Source organism: Trachypithecus francoisi, unplaced genomic scaffold (genome assembly GCF_009764315.1).
Source record: "Trachypithecus francoisi isolate TF-2019V2 unplaced genomic scaffold, Tfra_2.0 Lachesis_group19, whole genome shotgun sequence".
Lineage (NCBI taxonomy): Eukaryota > Metazoa > Chordata > Mammalia > Primates > Cercopithecidae > Trachypithecus > Trachypithecus francoisi.
In genome coordinates, this window is record NW_022681464.1 from 45654041 (window position 1) to 45673618 (window position 19578).

Genomic DNA, 19578 nt, shown 5'->3' on the forward strand with positions numbered 1-19578 from the left:
CTGCTGGCAAGGGTCCACAGACTCCTGTTGGGACCTTTTGCGGGGGTTCCCCAGGCAGAAGGCTCACAGCTTTCGTGCAGCGTAAATCTACTGCGGCACTACCGGCTGTGGCGGGGGACAGACATTGTACAGGGGTGAGGGAATGGCCTGAGCTGGAAATGCCCCAGTTTAGAACGGGGCCCGGGACGGGCCCCTCATGGCATGTCCCAAAATCGGGTTCCCTTCTTTATCAAACGTAGAGTGACACTGATTAGCCAAATGTTTTCCTTTTTTATATTGGACATATTTCAGGCTCAGCAGTTTTCTTTTCTCCCCTATCTGGCGGCCTGACTCACTGATTTTTTTCTACGTTCTTTTTTAGTATGACCATGCTTCCCACAGTTAACACAAACTCCAGGAAACAGAGTATTTCCTTTATCCACTCTCAGTCCTGCCATTGCCTGTGCCAACAAAGTAGCTTTATGCAGATTATCTCCGATACCATTGCAGGTCTTGATATAATCAACTAAATGTGCCTTCCTGAATTTAAAAGGAAAAGGTTCAAATGTAGCTGTAATATTTCCCTGTTGATCTGGGGGGTGTATTCTAATAGGGAACTGCTAAGCCTCTAAATCACCCTCTCTTCTAGCTTGCTGGATTCCTGCCTGAATAGAACTAAGAGCGGTTGCTTGAGGCACTGCTTGAACAGTCACTGGGGCAATTAGTTTTCACCCAGTGTCCTCCAGAAAAGAAAGATCTGGAGGGTCAGGCCATTCTTTTTCTTCAAAATAATAATGAGGGAGTGCAGAAGAGTAGGGATGAACCTCTCCCTCCTTTGCTGTTTTAGCTTTAGCTGGCAAATAAACCTGCTCTGTAAACTCTTCTGCGTGTAAATCAGCAGGCCTGGCATCACAAATAAGGAAGAAATGTCCAAAAGGGTCAGTTAGAGGCTTAGGCATGGAGAGTTTGGGGATCATTGAAGATGTCCATCAGCTGGGCATCCCTCAGGGAGAGGCTGCACAACAGTGGGGGGAGCCAGACACTTATTTCTCTACTGTGTGGGCACCCTTCCCCTTCCCCTTCCCCTTCCTTCCTTCCTTCCTTCCTTCCTTCCTTCCTTCCTTCCTTCCTTCCTTCCTTCCTTCCTTCTTCCCTTCCCTTCCCTTCCCCTCCCTTCTCCTCCCCTCCCTTCCCCTCCCCTCCCTTCCCCTCCCCTCCCCTCCCTTCTCCTCTTCTTCTTCTTCCTCCTCTTCTTCCCCTCCTCCTCCTCCTCCTCCTCCTCCTCCTTCTTCTTCTTCTTCTTTTCTCTCTCTCTCTCTCTCTCTTTCTCTCTCTCTCTCTCCCTCTCTCCCTCTCTCTCCCTCTCCCCCCCCCCATCTCCCAAACTGCTGGATTACAGGTGTGAGCCACTGCACCCAGCAGGCATCATATTGTCAAATCAAATTTAGCTAAAAGCTGACTCCTTATATATTTTAAGTTTGGCTTAAGGTTTTCCCTATGTATAGTGAACTGTAACCTAAATGGAGCTGTAAACAGACTATAGCTTCTTCCGGTGGCAACCACTGAGTTTTGGCCAATCAAAGGTGGCCAATTGTTCGAACCATGTTCAAATAAGGCAAACACCCTGCTGTAACCAATCCAGTTGTTTCTTCACCTCACTTGGGTTGTCTGTTCATCACTTTCCTTTTTCTGTTCATAAATCCTCTTCCACCAGGTGGCTGAGCTGGAGTCTCAGAGCCTATTCTGGACTCGTTCTTTGGTCAATTAAACTTTGTTAAACTCAATTCAGCTAAGGTTTTTATTGTAACAATATTTTTCTACTTCAGTTTCTTACCTTTCACATCCAATAGTTTTTTCAATGGCACTTTGCTTGCAGTTTCTGCAAGGGTCTTTATCTGGGACACTCTCCTACTGTGGGGTTAAACAATTGTATCTACATGTGAGGGCATATAACTGTTTGATTTGGCGACTTTAAAGGTAACTTTGAGTTGTGTCTTATTTTTAATCTTTCACATTGTCAAAATATTCTTTCAGATGCTGTAGTTGCATTTCAAAGGGGCTAATTTTCTGTTCTCAAGTTTAATCTAATAAAATCTTTGATTTCAGGTTTTAAGCAATTGACCAATAGAAATGTCTAAGCTGTGGTCCCTCTGGCATCAGAGTCTATGCCTGAATATGTAAATATGCTTACCAACCTCCAGTGACTTCATCAGCCCTCTGATTACAAGACTGAAGACCTCAGGGAATCTTTACAAGTTTGTTGTCTTGTGTAACCCATAAGAAAGCTGGTCCTATCTTGGCAACCCTGTTGAATCCATTAGCGGTTCCATGGAACCACTGCCCTTGATGTCCTCTACATTGAACCCCTCCATCAAGGCTTTTGCATCGTAAAGGCCTGCCAGCTTGCAGGCTACTTGATGTGTCTGCCAGTTGGGGTTACAGCTTTTCTGAGCTACTCTTGGTAGACTGTTACCTTTTTTAGACTTAGGAAAGTCTTTGATTACGCCTCTTAATTTTGGCCTAGCCCATGGATTAAAGTCTACTTTTAAGGGCTCCCTGTCAGCTTGTTTAGCTTTAAGGTGATTCAGATGGACTAGTGAGATAGGGAAAGGCTGGAAGGGATGACAGAGCCAAAGGCAGAGGACAAGTGTGGAAGAGAGAGGGAGGCGTGGGCAGATAAAACCAAGAAGGGCTGTTGTCTGTCCCCTTAAAGAATTTGTTAAAGGCACAATTTCGGGATCCTTGTTTGTTTCTGAAGCCTCCTCATACCACAGTGTGCTAACCAGTAGGTGTTGGAGATCCTGGGCCCCTCTTATCCTATAGTGCCTCTAAAGTGGAATCAAAATTTTTTTCAAGTGTCCACTGCAGTTCTAAAATATTCACTGTGAAATTGTGTTAGTCCCAAAGATAACACAAGACTCAAAGTTATAATGAGAAAAGTTATAATTCTCCTTTTCTTTTTTAAAAAGAGATGTGATTATGAAATTCTGAATGGTAAATGGTATATACATATATTTTTATGGCAAAACACCACCTCCATTCCGGATCAACACAAATTTTTCTGAAGTCAGGTGTATGTTTCTCATTCATAAAACCAAAATTAAAAATTCAACATCTAATATAAGGAGAGAAAGAATTTTTTTAGGCATGCATGTGGCTTCCATTTCAATTCTCTTCCCCATCAGAAACGTGTAATATAGCATCTGTGGTGGATCTCAAGGAGGAGATCGCTAGGCTGGAGGAAGGTATTTGAGGAATGTCTTTACACGGTGTTCTGTCTGGATCTGTCATTCCAAGATTCTTGTCTGTAATGCCGTGACATGTTAAAATCTTCCCATGAGACACTGGTGCCTCGGGAAGTTCTGAGACTTGGCAGACGGTTCTGGTGGGGATGATTTGGGTTCTCGCTGGCTTTTGGCTTGCTGGTGTACCACAAGCTCCACGCACCCCTTATAGTTCCTCCCTGCCCCTCCGGCATGCTTGCTGGAGGTTCTACCAGGATGCTTCCTGACATCTTACTGTTCTTTGGTTTGTCTACTTTCACAGACCCTATAACCACATCCTTCAAAGCACACCATAAAGGAAGAACTTCCTCCCTTATCTCTCCTTTTGATCGTAGAATCAGAAACAGGCCTTTAATATTAACCCCCGTTAGAGAGATTAAGACATAAAAGGAATATGATAATAAGAGGAGAAGAAGGTGAGAGAATTTCAGCAGCTCCCCCGGCTGTCTGGCTGACGCCCTTGGCGGCTCTTCCTTCCGTCTGCCTCCCACCTCCCCCTTCCCCTTTAACTTCCAACAGGTTTTGCTATTATTAAACCCAGGGAGACTGAAGGGGTGACTCATCACTGAAAATGGTCCCTTCAAAGGAATAGTTATTTCTAGAGGGATTTTAAAAATATTGCCAGGTGCCTGAGGGGTGTGTGTGCTATTTGTGTTGGAGAGAGCTAAAACCCTTTTTGACCTTAGAGAGGTAAAATTAGATACTTTCTTTCATCAGTTTTGTTCTAAAAAAAGGCAATCCTTACTATTTCTTGAAGCAGCTGAGCAACACTGGTAGTGGTTAAGATGACAGGCCCAGGAGTTTGACAGAAGCAACTTTAAATCCTGTGTTTCTGCCAACTGATTCCACCCTTGTGAGCTTGAGGTAGGGGCATCCCAGTGCTCTTGTTGAAGGGGCTTCTGGGGGGACAGAGGTGAAATGGAATAGATGTGGTGAGACTGGAAGTACTGGACCGTTTCTCAGCCTGAGGGAGACAGTGCTCAATGTTTTACCATTAACTGTAATGTATCTGTAGATTTTTAAAAAAGATGCTCTTAATCAAATTGAAGAGGTTCCCTTGCATACCTAGTTTGGCAAATATCATGAATGGGTGTTGGATTTTGGTAAATACTTTTTCTGTGTTACATCACTGTTAACATTGTGAATTCTATTGATTGACTTTAGAGAGTTAAAGCAACTTTACTTTCCTGGGAAGAACCCTACTTGGTTGACCATTTTGTATGACTATTTTTATAATTTATTAGATTTGATTTGCAAATATTTTGTGAAAAAATTCTCTGTCTATGTTTATGAAAGACACTAGTCTGTAATTTTCTTTTTCTGCAATGTTTGTTAGGTTCTTTAAAATTAATGTTATAACGGCCTAATAAATTACACTTGGAAGTGTTCCCACCTCCTTTATTTTCTATTACAGTTCATGTTCGATTCATTCTTTGAAAGTCTGAGAATTCACTGATTAAACTCTGGGGCTTCAGTGTTTTTGGTGGGAAAGTTTGTGATACATTCATTTACACTTATAAAGCTGTTTATATTTCTTTTTTATTTTTAAGTCAATTTTGGTACATTGTATTTTTCAAAGAATTTGTTCATTTTGACTGTCTTGCCCCCACATTTCTTGGCATTAAGTTCATAACATTCTCCTGTTATCTATTCTTTTAACATATGTGGGAGTTAACAGTGATGACACCTTTTTCATTATTATTGGTGGATTGTGTTTGCTTTCTTTTTTCTTGATCAGTAGAGTGGAGAGTTTATCACATTTATGGATTTTTAATGTAGAACAAGTTTTTGGTTTGTTCATTTTCTCCATCGTTTTCTGTTAACTTCTGCTCTTACCTTCACTGTTTCATTATTTTGTACTTACATGATTTATTTTAGATGCATAGACTGATATACATTAATGACTGCTTCTAGGTATCTTTACATTTCTGATAGACAGTCTCACTCTCCTCCCCAGACAGGCCTCACAGTTCACAGGGAAACCCATTTCTTCCAGCCACCATGGCGCTGGCTGCTGTGACTTTAAAAAACGGTTTCCAATATGATAGATAATGGCTTTTTTCGTCTTATTGTTGTTTTCCTTTGTATTTTTGTAGTTACGGCTGAAGATGGCGCTCTTTTTGTACTTTAGAGATTTGTGTATGTGTAAACTCTGTGTGCGTGGCCTGTATTAATTTTTCCACTGGGTTGTCTTTATTCTAAATGATTTTTAGGAATGTTGTATATATTATAATCCTAAGTTTGTTCTATATGTTGCACATCATTGTCAGGTTCTTTAAAATTAGTGTTATAATAGCTTAATAAAGTACACTTGGAAGTGTTCCCACCTATTTTATTTTCTACAAAAGTTCACACACAATTTATCCTTTCAAAGTTCAATAGAATTCACCGATTAACTTCTCCGGGGCTGAGTTCTTTTAGTGGGAAGATTTTTGATACATTTTATGTCTTTAAATTTTTAAAATAATTTTTTACATAGAATTTAAAAAACAGGTAGTCGAAACTCTTAGTTCTAAAATGGGTTAATTTGTGTTGCTTAAGTAAGTTTACTTACATAATATAAAATGATTATATGTGGCGCTTATTTCCATCTAGGATTGACTTCTGGGAGTGGGAAGAGGCAGAAATTTAGTTTTATGTTTTCCCAGAGAGACAGATAATTGTCCCAATATTCCCCCCCCACTAGTTGAAGTGCCACTTTTATCATATTCTAAATTCCCATATATAAATATGTCTTTCTCAGAATTTTATTTTTTATTCCATGGGCCTACTTGTCTTCTTAAATGAAGAAAAATACATTTAATTATTATCAGACTATATTACATTTGAATTCTATCTTCATTGCTTTGAATTTTTTACCCTTCCAATTAATTTTTAAAATAAATGTATCATGTTTTATAAAAACAAATTGCTTTGAGAACTTCATTGGAAGTAATATTTATTGTTAAATGATTTTGAAGGAAAGGTCACTTTCAAACACAAGATTATCTTTTTCTCCCTAAGGACATGCTACATTTCTCCATTTAATTGGGCTGTTGAAAAGATCCTTCAAGAAAGTCTATAGATTTCTTCAAGTAGTTTTTGTACATTTCTTATTCTTAGATTTTTAAACATTTTTTGATGTTATAGAAAACAGTGGTTATTTATCCATTACAATTCTCTCTTAGATTGTGTTGGTCCATAGGAAAGCTGTCACCTTTGACACATTTGCCTTGTATCTAGCAACAGGTGTACGCTCCCCTACTAGTTCCAAGGGCTTTTCCTTTGTGGACAATCATAAATAAAAAATAATGAGTTTGTCATTAACTTTGTCTTTTCCTTCCTTTCTCCCGCCCTCCTTCCTTTCTCTCTCTTCTTTTTTCTTTTTTCTCTTTTTCTTTCCCTCCCTCCCTTTCTTTCTCTTTCTCCTTCCTTCCTTTCTTTCTTCCCTCCCTCCCGGTCTCTCCTTCCCTCCCTCTTGCACTCTTTCCTTCCTTCCTTTTCCTTTTTTCCTTCCTTCCTTCTTTCCTTCCCCTTCCTTCCTTCTTTCCTTCCTTCCTTGCTTTCTCCTTCCTTCCTTCCTCTCTTGCTTTCTCTTAGCCTCCCTCCCTCCCTCCCTTCCTCCCTCCCTCCCTTCCTTCCTTTTCCTTTTCCCTCCTTCCTTCTCTCCCTCCCTCTCTCCCTCCTTCTTTTCTTTTTTCTTTCCGTGGCTGAGGCCACCAGTAAAATGTTAACTAGTAGCACAAGAGGTGTCTTTGTCTTCTTCCAGATTCTAAAGCAAATCTTTTTGCTGTTTTAACATTGAAGATCTGTGGTATACTCTTTTAATTGGGATAACAAAGTTTTTCTTCATTTTAAGCTTTCTATGAGTTTATTTTTAAATTTATAGATGTTTTAAAATTTTAGTATTTTCCTCAGATCTATTGAGATAATCAGATGGTTTTCTGCTTTCACAAACCATTCATTTGAAGTTACCTTAACAGACATCCTAATGTTGAAATGGCTTGTACTCCATGTATTAGCCCTTTTGTTCAATGATGGATTTATTCTGCTAACATTTTGTTGAAGACTTCTGCATCTATGTTTAACAGTGAGACTGGCCTGCAGTTTTTTCCTTTGTCTTATCCCTTTCTGGCGGTGATTTTATTTAGTTTTAGAAGTGAGATAAGAAATCTTCCCTCTTTTTCTGTTATCTAAAAGATTTTATTCAGATACTAATCGTTTGTTTCTTACATAAGTTTTCTAGATCTCTTGAATCCAGGATCTAGGTTATTATTATTATTATTATTTGTTTTTTTGGGCAGATTTTAAACTACTCAATACTGAAACAGTTACACGGTATTTTTTATTTGAAGAGAAAATACAGACGATTATGAACTTTTCTTCAAGCTGACATTAAAACAATTCTCTACTTGGGATTATACGGGAATCTGAGAACACATAGCTAGCAAATCGTATGTTAACATTTTTATAGCAATGCAGCAATGAATTTTGTGAACTTTTTTCTTGAAATGATCTGTTACACACACTGAGGGCATGGTATAAAAATGCATCTGTTGAAGGTATTGTTAGGTGAACCCTAAGCTGAAATGATCATTTGTGTATTTTGACTTCCGATAATCTAACTTAATTCAAATGTAGCATGCAGGGATTTCTTAGGGAAGTGGACAGATTATGTATCTTCCAAATAATCCTCTATAAATATATTGTCTCTTGTTTAGGCTTTTGATAGGAATTAGATAAGAGGTAGTTTAAGATTCTGTTTTATAGTGGGAAACCACAGAGATAGCATTCTGTGATAAATGTTAGGAAGACTTACATTTGCTTTAAAAATTAGGTGATGGAAATTCAGCAACCAGCCAGAGTAAATCTCAGTCGAGAAAAAAAAGAAAGAAAAGTAGCTTCATAATGAGAGCACTCTTCACCTTCTCTGTGAGCAGATGCTTCCTGAGCCCCTGCGTATTCTGGGCAGGTGCCCTGGTGCAGCGCTAGTGTGGTCCCATTGCCCGTGGTTTCCCCTTCCCCACTGCCCCACGGTCCTCCCACAAAGGGGTTCTTCCCAGGCTCCTCCCAGGACACCCTGGCCGCTTCTTGGAACGACTGAACATAATGTGGAGAATCTCACGGAATCCAGCAGTATCCCTGGGGAAGTCCCTCTTTACGAATTTTAGAAATGTGGAAACTCAAGCTAGGAGAAGATGACTTGCCCAAGGTCACGGGGTTGGCCTGTGGACCAGCAAGGATTTCAAATTAACTGAGTGCCTCCCAAGTCCTCAGCCTGCTCTGTGGATGCACGACATTCAGTCCTTTGAATGGGTTAGAAAGTTATAAAAGCACGAACTTGAGACATCTTCCTTTATTTATTTATTTATTTTTTGAGACAGTGTCTGGCTTTGTTGCCCAGGCTGGAATGCAGTGGCTTGATCTCAGCTCAGTGCAACCTCATCTCCCAGGTTCAAGCGATTCTCCTGCCTCAGCCTCTGGAGTAGCTGGGATTACAGCTGTGCGCCACCATGACTGGCTAATGTTTTGTATTTTAAGTAGAGATAGGGTTTCACCATGTTGGCCAGGCTGGTCTCAAACTCCTGACCTCAAGTGATCCACCAGCCTCAGCCTCCCAAACTCTTGGGATTACAGGCGTGAGCTACCTCACCCAGTTTGAAATATCTTTCTCAATATCTTTTCCTCACAGTATTTCCCTCCTCAAAGTAATTAGTGATCTCTTATTTTCTGTTAAATGCCTCGATTTCAAGAAACTTCATGTTTTAGTGCATCCTAAGGTTCCCAGTGCCACCCGCTAATGTCCACACAGTCTGTCTGTCTCATCAGGGACTCTACCCAGGATGCTGCTGGTGCTTCATTACTTCTCTGAACTTACTGATGTACAGTCGTCTAACAAAGATCAAAGCAGCTGGGAGTGGTGGTGTGCGCGTATAGTGCCAGCTACTTAGGAGGCTGAGGCAGAAGGATCCCATGAGCCCAGGAGTTCCAGGCTGCAGTGGGCTATGATTGCACCATCACACTCCAGCCTCAGCAACATAAGCAAGATGCTGTCTCTTAAAAAAGAAAAGAAAAGAAAAAAAAAAATGCAAGGTAGGAGTGTCGCCTAAGAAAGCAACAAACCCAAATATGTTAACAAAAACATTATGTTGTGCTTATAAGAGGGCGCCGTTCGCTAAAAAAGAGATATTTTGGTTTCATCAGAGCCACAATGACCTAAACTTGAGCCTTATCACCATAATATTTGTTTTATGGGGGAATTTTTGATGTCCTTTCCACTTACCACTTGGTAACACAGTCAGAAAGATAAGAAACTTAGACGTGTATAAGTTATTTGTTGTGAATTATTTTCTTCTTTGCACTTTCCAAATAAAGACACAATCAGAATTTAATTCTTGACAAGGTATTATATGGGTATTTCAGGACAATTTGCTTAACATTTTATATACATACAATGACATTTTTATCCATGATTTGATCTGTCTAGTTAGAAATATGTCCACTAAAGTGAAAATCCCATTTTTTCCCCTGGTATTTTTCAGGACTATTAGAAATTGAACAATTGTGGGAAAGTAGATTTTATGCGATGTTGGCCAGGGTTCATCGCAGGCCTTGGCTGGGACTACAAACAATCAGGCACTTCGCTCCTGCAGTGCCTGGGGCCTGGGCATTTACTTGGATGGGGAGCGCGAAGGACGACCCAGGGAAATGAGGCAGAAGTCAGAACCGAGGAACAAGATGGGATGGCGAGTCTCAGAGAGCTTTGCAGAGCTTCTCTTCGCATTTGTGCCCTTTGTGGAGGACTCGTCCTGAGGCTGCAGGTGGAGTGGCCAGTACTGACTGGCTGTGGCTGAGGGTGGAGAGGTGCAGGAGAGAGCTCAAGGCAACACAGAATGGGGAGTTTCTGGGTTTTGCCCCTAGGAAGACCAGGCAGCTGACCAGGCCAGGAGGAGCTCTGCTGTTCTCTTGGAGTGCAGATGGGGAATGGGGAGGTGGGTGGGAGGATGGGCAGAGGTTCAGGCAGGACTCCACCCATTCCTTTCTCTTCCTGGCCCTGCACTGAGCTCTGAAACATTATTTTCCTCTATGTCTGGATTTCTTTCACTCATTCCAGTTTAACTTCTGCATTCACTGTTTAAAAGTTAACAAAAGAAAAAATGTCTACTTTATATAAGATTTTCCTGTGAAGCACTCCAATTTTTCAGAGATCTGAAACATTTTGTTCCAATATTTTATTATTTCCATTGCTCTCATTTTCTTGTGTTTCTTTTTCAATTTTTAACTTTCTTAGTGATATTCTCAATTGTTCAGTTTTCAGTTTTCTTTTTTTCTTTCTTTTTTTTTTTTTTGAGACAGAGTCTCGCTCTGTTGCCCAGGCTGGAGTGCAGTGCCCTGATCTCAGCTCACTGCAAGCTCCGCCTCCCGGGTTCACGCCATTATCCTGCCTCAGCCTCCCGAGTAGCTGGGACCACAGGCGCCTGCCACCAGGCCTGGCTAATTTTTTGTATTTTTAGTAGAGATGGAGTTTCACTGTGTTAGCCAGGGTGGTCTCGATCTCGTGACCTTGTGATCCACCTGCCTCGGCCTCCCAAAGTGCTGGGATTACAGGCCTGAGCCACTGCTCCTGGCCCCAGTTTTCTTAAGTGCCGAATTGTATGACCTTTCCCTGTCGAATGATGTTAGCTCTAGCCTACAAATTGTGATAGGTAGTGTCTTCATTGTTAGTATTTTCCTGTCCAAAGATGCTGGAGACGGAAGGGGTACCAACTACATGGCATTAAGTTTCACTGCCCCGTGTACTAGTGGGAGATGGTGGACGGGCTGTGGGAGTTCAGTTGTTTGCAGTTCTCTTGCTTTCAGGTGGAATTTTGCAGGCAGTAAAACACGGCTTTGTTTGGGTGAGGGAGAAGGGACAAGATGGAGGAAGGTGAACCAGATGGAGCAGTACCTGTTGCTTCCTGGTGCTTCATCACCAACTTACCCACGCACGGGAAAATGCAGCCGGCGCCCCGGGAAAATGCAGATCAACTGAGCATGCGCCACATGACGTCAATCTGGGGGAAACCGAAACCTACCTAGCCACGCCTATGGAAACGCCCCTGTCCCGCCCACGGCCCGCCCCTTTCCCTTAACAATGCATAAAAGTCCGCCGCAGGCGGGAGCCAGCGTGACTTCCTCGGAGAACCTAACCGGAGAGCGCTGGCTCGGCTTCCCTGGGCCCTTTTCCGCGAACCAGTGAACCTCGCGGGAGAGTGCGTGCATATTTGCAGATAAAAGGCTGCCACTTTCTTCACTCGTTTTGGTCTTTATTGATACTTAGTCTTTGGTTATTAATAATAGTAATAAACAAAACAGGCTTTTTTTTTTTTTTTTTTTTTTTTTTTTTTTTTTACAGGGAGACAAGGAGCCTTCCAGTAGTGGTTCAACACAGTTCTGCAAAACGCAACACTTTTGGTAAGTTTATCCTGTGATAGAAGGAGGTGAAAACTCAGAAATGACTGCTAGCCTGGACAAGTCCAAGTCTGTGATTTGAGTGCCACAGCCTTCTAGTAAAATTATCTGGAGAGAAAAGCCCTTGAGGTGCAGGTGAGGAGCAGCTGAGTGGATCTTAATGCTTTTGACAATCCTGTGGGGCATTAGGCAGGGAGTAAATACATCCTGACCTCTGTGCTCAGGGTCATGGTTCCTCTGAGACCGAAGTGTCCCTCATGTCTCTCCTCAGACCCTCCTCTTGGCTACCAGGCTATGTTCCCCTCCCTTCTTCTCCCTCCTCCTCCTCTGCCATTCTCCAATCCAGTGCTTCATGTGCATCCAAATGGAGAGGAGAGGTCTTGTTAAGAGTACCACCTCTTCTTCCACCTCCTCTAGGACTCTGCACCCTCCATCCCAGCTGGCTCCCCACCAAGGGGCCCTGGGCCTCCTTTTTTTCCATCACGGTCTGGGTTTTTCTTGCACACCTCTATCCAGGAAATGGAAGTGACTTACCTTTTGGCTTCACTCAGCCTCCATCTCACCCTAGCAGTACAAATCCTGAAACACTGCAAAGAAAAAAAATCAAGTCATAAGGTTTTGTATTTTTTCCTTGAAATATTGTTGAGTTGTATATATTTAATTTTAGGATAGATAGCTCTTTTTTATGCAAGTGATTTTATTTTCTCTCATTTTGCTTCTTGATACTAATATAAATTTCAGGTTAGATTTAGAAAATAAAGATCACTTGACTACTCCTGTTACATCACACCCTCCGGAAAATGTAGGCAGCAGAGTTTTATTTGATAAGCCAGTCCACACGATCAGGTAGTATCATCTGCGAGCGGTTTATCCCATGGAGACATTTAAAATAGATAAACAGTTTTCCATCTGTTAATGTTTATATCTGCCACTGTTACAAGAAAAGGGTGAAAATGACTTGATGGTCCCAGTAAATTACAGTCGAATTAAAGCATGGTCAAGGTGTGGTGGTCACATGCAGAGGGCAGTATGTGGGGTGGAGAGTTCTGCAGGGGGTGGGGCCCTCTGTCTACTGTGCTCTCGCTGTGCAGGGCTCTGGAAGGGTGAGCCTAGCTACAGCTGCTCAGCGAGAAGGGAGACAGGCTCAGGCTGTGGCTTTTTACCTCCCCAGGAGACCTGGGTCACTGGGACCCCAGAATCTTCATCTAGAGCAACAGTTCTTCACAAAACTGTCTGTAGGCTTCACAGACCAATGCCCTTGGTAGCATCTTGTGCCAGGCCTCAGGATGGGTCTGGGGCCTTGCTCCTGGAGAATGGAGTATGGAGGTGGCTCTTGCCAGCCTGAGATAGAGTCAAGTATGTCTCCAGGGTCGTTGTAGTTACTGAGCAGAGAGTCCTGTGTCTGAGATCCATGTGCATTAGCCTGCTGGGGCTGCCATAACAAAGGCCTGCAGACTGAGCGGCTTAAACAACAGACATTTGTTTTCTCGCAGTTCTGGAGGCTGGAGGTCCAAGGTCCAGCTGTTGGTGTTGGCAGGGTTGGTTTCTCCTCCCGAGGCCTCTTTCCTTGGTTTGCCTTCTCTGCTTGTCCTCCTCACATGACCTTCTCTCTGTGCATATCCTTGGTGCCTCTTTTTCTCCTTATAAGGACACCAGTCATACTGGATGAGGGATCCAGCCCTGTGACCTCATTCACCCTTACTTGTGTCTTGAAGGCCCTGTCTCCAAATGCAGCCACAGAGGGGTTAGGGCGTCAGCATCTCTGGGGACAGTCCTGTGTGTGCTGCAGTGCTGGTTGCAAAGAGCAGAGAGGCCGCAGCTCCCCTGGGAGAAGAAGGCAGGGGACATGATATAGGGCCAGGGTATGGAGACAAAGTTGATGGCGAGGAGAAGGGGTCCAGGAGGAAGCTGCATGGTCCAGTGGGTCCTGAACATTCAGTACCAGGAGAAAATATCAACTCTACCGCAAGATTGCCAAGAACAGAGAGAAAAAGCCCACTGGATAGGTCATCATAGAGGCGTTCAGTCCGCAGCACCACTCCCGTCCCACCTTACGGAACAACAGGCTGGCTGTGACTGGAGCCCGGTCCTGAGCCTCCACCGAGCTGTCCCAGTGTTCAGGGCAGTGTGCTCCAGTGCTTGTGGGGTCAGCCCGGTCACGGTGTGTACGGGCTCTGGAAATGGGAGGTTGTGAGGCCCCTGCAGCCATCAGTCAGAGAACACATGGCCGTTCAGGGCAGGCCGGCCTTAGTCACGGTCCCCACAGCTGCTCTGGTTGCTCCTCCTGCCCTGGTGACTTCCTTTTCTCAACTCCCTTAGGCACACAAGGCCCCATGCTCCCTCCATCCTTCGCTAATGTCCCAGGGAAGATTAAAACATTGGTCCACATGAGTATCTAAGTGGGTGAGGCAAAGAAGTTCTTACTGTGCTCTGAGTTTCAGCTTGGTCCAAGTTACAGCTGCTGGGAATCTCATCTAATACATACCTAGAGTCATATTTTATATATATTTATACATGTCCACATGCATGTGCATGTGTGTGTGTACGTGTGTGTATACAAACTTCCTCTTTAAAATCTTCCTGGATCATTTTTAACTTTCTCTTACTTTAAAATATTCCTGGATATATCGTTGCTTAAAGTACATAAACTTGCATGAAATGATTCAATGTTTCCAAGATTCTCAAAAGGTTAAAAAAGGAAATAAACAGCTCCCATCTTTCCAGAATCTATCATTATAACTAGGCAATGTCTGGATGTGGCTTAGTTCCTGTAGTAACTTCCAGGAATGAAAAAAGTGATCGCCTCCAAGGTGGTGCAGCGGCCTGCGGGGTCTAAAAGAGTTTATAACTCCCCGTCTCTACTAAAAACAATACAAAAAACTAGCCGGGTGAGGTGGTGGGCGCCTGTAGTCCCAGCAACTTGGGAGGCTGAGGCAGGAGAATGGCGTAAACCCGGGAGGCGGAGCTTGTAGTGAGCTGAGATCCGGCCACAGCACTCCAGCCTGGGTGGCAGAGCGAGACTCCGTCTCAAAAAAAAAAAAAAAAAAAAAAGAAAAAAAAAAAAGAATTTATAGCTTGAAAACTGCTCCTGTAACAAAAGTTGTATTCATATTTGAGATGTTAAAAGGTGAGTAATTTTGCACATTTTCCGTCTTTGTTATGATAAAATGCCACTTTTGACTTTGCTCATCTCACCACTGTGAACGACATTAGTTCTCCACGTACGATGGCATTTGCCTGCTGTGCCCTCAGACTTCATTGGTCCGTGTCTGGGTGAGTGGGAATCATTTATGTGGGAAATTCTCCATCACAGGACAGTTAATGCACCAATGGCATCATTGTGAGGTTGGAGATTGGGGGTGACGATCTGGTTGCTCGGCACCTCCTGGCTGGCAGACAGCCTGGCTGTGGCCAGCAGGTGGCAGCACTCATCGGGGGCAGCCGTGATGGGCCCAGGTGTTTCTCATGAGAATTTGGTGTGAATGAAACACATTACGGAGCAGTCGCACTTCAGGATGGTTGCACTTAGTGTATTTCTATATGGAAGTGTTTATTTAACACCACACTTGTTGGAAATCACACATATCTCAAAGCCTGTATAGGATCCAAGTTTATTAACAAAGGAAAGAGCCACTTCTAGAAAGTTGTTTTGTTTTTACTAAATCCTCTAAAATTGATCATATTTTAGATAAATTGTTTGTTTGAAAACTTTCCCCTATGACCTATAATTGGGATTGAGTCTGAACTGACAAATAAATATAATTACAACTGTTCAGTAGATTGAAAATAGAATTAAATTTTTTCCTTAGTTTTGGCTACTTTGCATGAAAATGCTAATTGTATTTGCATATAAAGGAAGACTGATTACCAAGGCCGGAACCTAAAATTATATTTTCCTGAGTTTAGCAAGCTGAATTGCTTATTAACACCAACAAAAATGGGTATTTCTCTCAAAAAAAAAAACTAGTTATGCGAGTGGTTCTTGGAACAACAAGCATAGAGATTGTCTGCAGAGGATCTCTGACAGGCGTTGCATATCATGAGCAGAGATATTGTCTGCAGAGGGTCTCCTGGGGGTGTTTAATGCCATACGCATAGATGTGTCTGTACAAGGTCTTTTAGGGATGCTTAATACCATATCCAAGTTTGCTTCTGAGGTCATGATCAATAGAAAATAGTGGAAAGTCCAGTTGAAAATTGTATTAGCTTCCAGCGGCTGCTGTAAGAAACTACCACAAACATGGTGGCTACGACCACAGCTTTAAGGTTTCTGGAATCTAGAAGTCCAAATCAATGTCCCGGGGCTGAAATGAATCTCAGGAGAGGCTTGCTCGCCTGGAGGCTGAAGAGAGAATGTCCCTTCCAGCTTCTGGTGGCTGCTGCTATTCTCTGGCATGTGGCAGCCCCGCTCCCACCCCTGCCTGCATTGTCCATGGCTTTCTCCTCTTTCTGTCAACTCTCCGTCTGCCTCTCTGTGAGAAGGACACCATGAGTGTATTTAGAGCCCACCTGGATAATCCAGAATAACCTTCCCAACTCAAGATCCTTACACACAATTACCAAGTCCTTTTTCCTGCTTAAGGTGATATTCACACATTCTAGGGATCAGGGCATGGACTTCCTTTGGGGGCCATTCTTCAACCTTCTACAAAAATTCAAACTGTCTGGTAAAATTGAACTAAAGCAAGTGGGAGGGTGTGTCCATGTCAGACCCCAAATTCTGGGAACTCAGAAGCCTTGAAACAGGAATCCCTTTAGAATTTCAAGCGCAGATCAGAGCAGACCCTGAGATAACCCGCTGATACCTGGGATGGGCAGCTTGCCCCGTGCCCGGGAGGGAGCAGGTCCTGGGAAAGATGGGCGGATTCTGCAGCCAGGAATTGAATGAGTTTCACTGAGGTATTTCCAGGAGCTTTGATAACACCGCTTCCAGTAGTCCTGGGATTCAAACCCTGGATGAAATTTCCTTGAGTGGTTTTATGTTGGATCAATTGTCATTTCTTTATGTGGCAACTTCGGAGAATCTTTGAGAGTCTCTGAAGCCATTTCATAATTCATAGGCATGGCCTTGGGCACTGTGCTATTTTGTGGTGACTAAGTCATTTGTCTAAAGATAAATATTAATATTGAATGAGAAGAAATACAATTTTTAAAGGGATCTAGAAAAAATAAATGGAAAACTCAAACAATTCAGGATATTAAAAAAGTCCGTCTTATTGGTACAAAATGCTAATTAACTTTTATTACAATGAATACTTTCAGTTGTGGAAGATAGTTTGATTTTCTTAAACTGTTATTACTTTTTAACTGCTATATAATTAAAAGGGATTAAAATTATTATTTTTCGTCCTATGTCTTAATTTGTTCATTTTTTATTTGCTATGTCAATTGGTGTAGTTTCTAAAATGTTTCATGCTGTTATGCATATGTTTTTAATGATCCATTTCTCTATGTTGATAAAAGTGTGCTTTATGCTCATATGAAGGATGAAGAGCACAGGGAAAAAACTTTACTTTACACCCAAATCATTATTATGTGATGATGCATTTCTAACAAGGGATGTGTTACCTGGCCTTTAACCAATCTTCCTGATTGTCAAGAAACTGGTATTATTAGGCTGTTTCCTGATCTTCAGCTAGCATAGCTTCTTCTCTACTAGTGGCTTAAATACATTTTGATGACAGAATTGGCTTAGTACCTAGCAGAAAGAAAAGTCATCCAATTTATTTATGTAAATTGATCTTTCAGGAACCATCTATAGATTTAGAGGGTAACACCATTCAGGGAACCACTGTGATATTGCTTAGAACCACGAAACTTTAAACTAGAAGACTCCTAAGACAGTATGTCTTCCAAATGTGTCATTGATAGTGTGAAAATCAAAGACTGCTTTTCCAGTCACATAGCTAATGAATGGAAGAAGCCATTCTAGAATTCAGGTTTCTTAGTGCATTCATGGTTCTCTGTCTTTACCCTAAATTTTATTTTTAGGGTGGAGGAGTGTTTCTTAAGCACTGGGCCATGGCGCTCTGGTGTATCCTAGATCATTCACAGGACTGTTGCCTGATTTACATCACTTGTGAATGAATTTATATTGCTCCAGTCAGAGAAGTACTCTTCAGTAGTGTCTATTGGGAGGAATTTGAGCTGAGCTGTTGTGGGGAATGACGTGGAGTCAGGCAGGCTTGCTGTGAGTAGTAGCATTTCCAACTCATGCCCAGGAGAGCTTGGGTTTAGTCAGGACAAGCTGAGATGCAGCAGAAATGAGTTTTGGTCAAACAGTGGCGCCGGGATGAAGGGGCCCAATGGGAAGGTGATGATGGCTTTGTTCTTCTGGGCACTGTTATATTGTTGGGATGACAGCATCATGATTCTTGATGATTTGTTTGGGGTTGTTGTGAGTTGTTTGGGCCTTTCTAGTGTGCCACCAAAGATTCTGATGTTTGAAAATGTGATAAGAAGACAAACCAGAGAACTACTGAGTGAGATAGTTGGGCTGCGATGACTACTCAGACAGCTTCCTGTGCTGGCAGCCTATGAGTTTATGATTCCTAGGTGTGTCAGTAGGGACTATGGGGGCAATGTAAATGAAAATGTGATAATTACAGTGCTTGATTATTTAACTGGCTCTCCAATTCCCTCAATATATTAGCAAACAAAGCTTTACATACTATGCACATCATTTCAATGGACACTGTCAGTGATAATTAATACTAAAACCCATGTAGGTAGGTTGTGGCAGATTCAGCTGTTTGCAACAGGTTCCAAATTTTGATGCGATGGATTCATTAAAGCAGGATATGTGAGCTTCTCTGTTGGGTGAGTCTGACCTCAAGTGGCCTGATAAGCATTTCTTCCTCAGATGAATGTCATCCCTCAACAGCAATCATGTTAATGGCTTATTGAAGGAACAATGGCTTCATTGTAACAGGAGTTTTTAGGGAAACACTCACAAGAAAGGCTTGTTTGAGCCAACATGTTGAACTTACTCGTTCTGAGAGGCTCTTCACTAATTAGCTAAGTGAATTTGGAAAAGTACATCCAAGTTTCCTCCTTTGGAAAATAAGGCTTTTGGCAGAGATGCGTTCCAAGGTAACTGCTGGCGCTAACATTACGTTGTTCAACGAGATCGTGGTGGCTTCATGAAAAATGTTGCCTTCAGCCCTAGCAGACAGTTCCTGAAAAGAAGAAAATCGAATGAATCTTTTTTTTTGTGAGGGCGGTAGTGGGGTTGGCTCTTGAACAACCCATTCTTTCATTCTTTCAATCCTAAAAACAAAACAAAACAAACCCCAAATAAAAGTCACACTTTACTTTTCAGGGAATGTTTATATTTCAGCTGAAGTAGTACTTATGAAAGTCAGACTAGAAAAATGCTTAATACCAGCAGTTACTAGTTTCGCGCTGCACATGCTTTTTATAAAGCCCCCTCCGCCTAGGTCGCCGCTTGCACTTCTCATTCCAAATGTTGCATATTAGTGTTTTCTCCCCTTTCTCATGGTCCCACCTTCGACCATCTTAGAACCTCCAGTTGGACTTACAAGATGGAATTTCTCCGGCGAGCTTGATGCTGATGTAAGTTCTCATGCCGTTATGCTTTGCCATTGGGCTTGTAACTTTTCTTTAATTGCATACCTTCACTGATATGGTTTGGATACTTGTCCCCTCTGAATCTCATGTTGAGATGTAACCCCCAATGTTGGAGGTGGGGCCTGGTGGGAGGTGTTTGGATCGTGCAGATGGATCCCTCCTGAATGGCCTGGGCCAGCTCCTTGGTGATGAGTGAGTTCTCACTCCGATTTCATACGAGATCTGGTTGTTTAAAAGTGTGTGGCTCCTCCGCCATCTCGCTCTTGCTCTCGCGCTCGTCATGTGACCCGCCTGC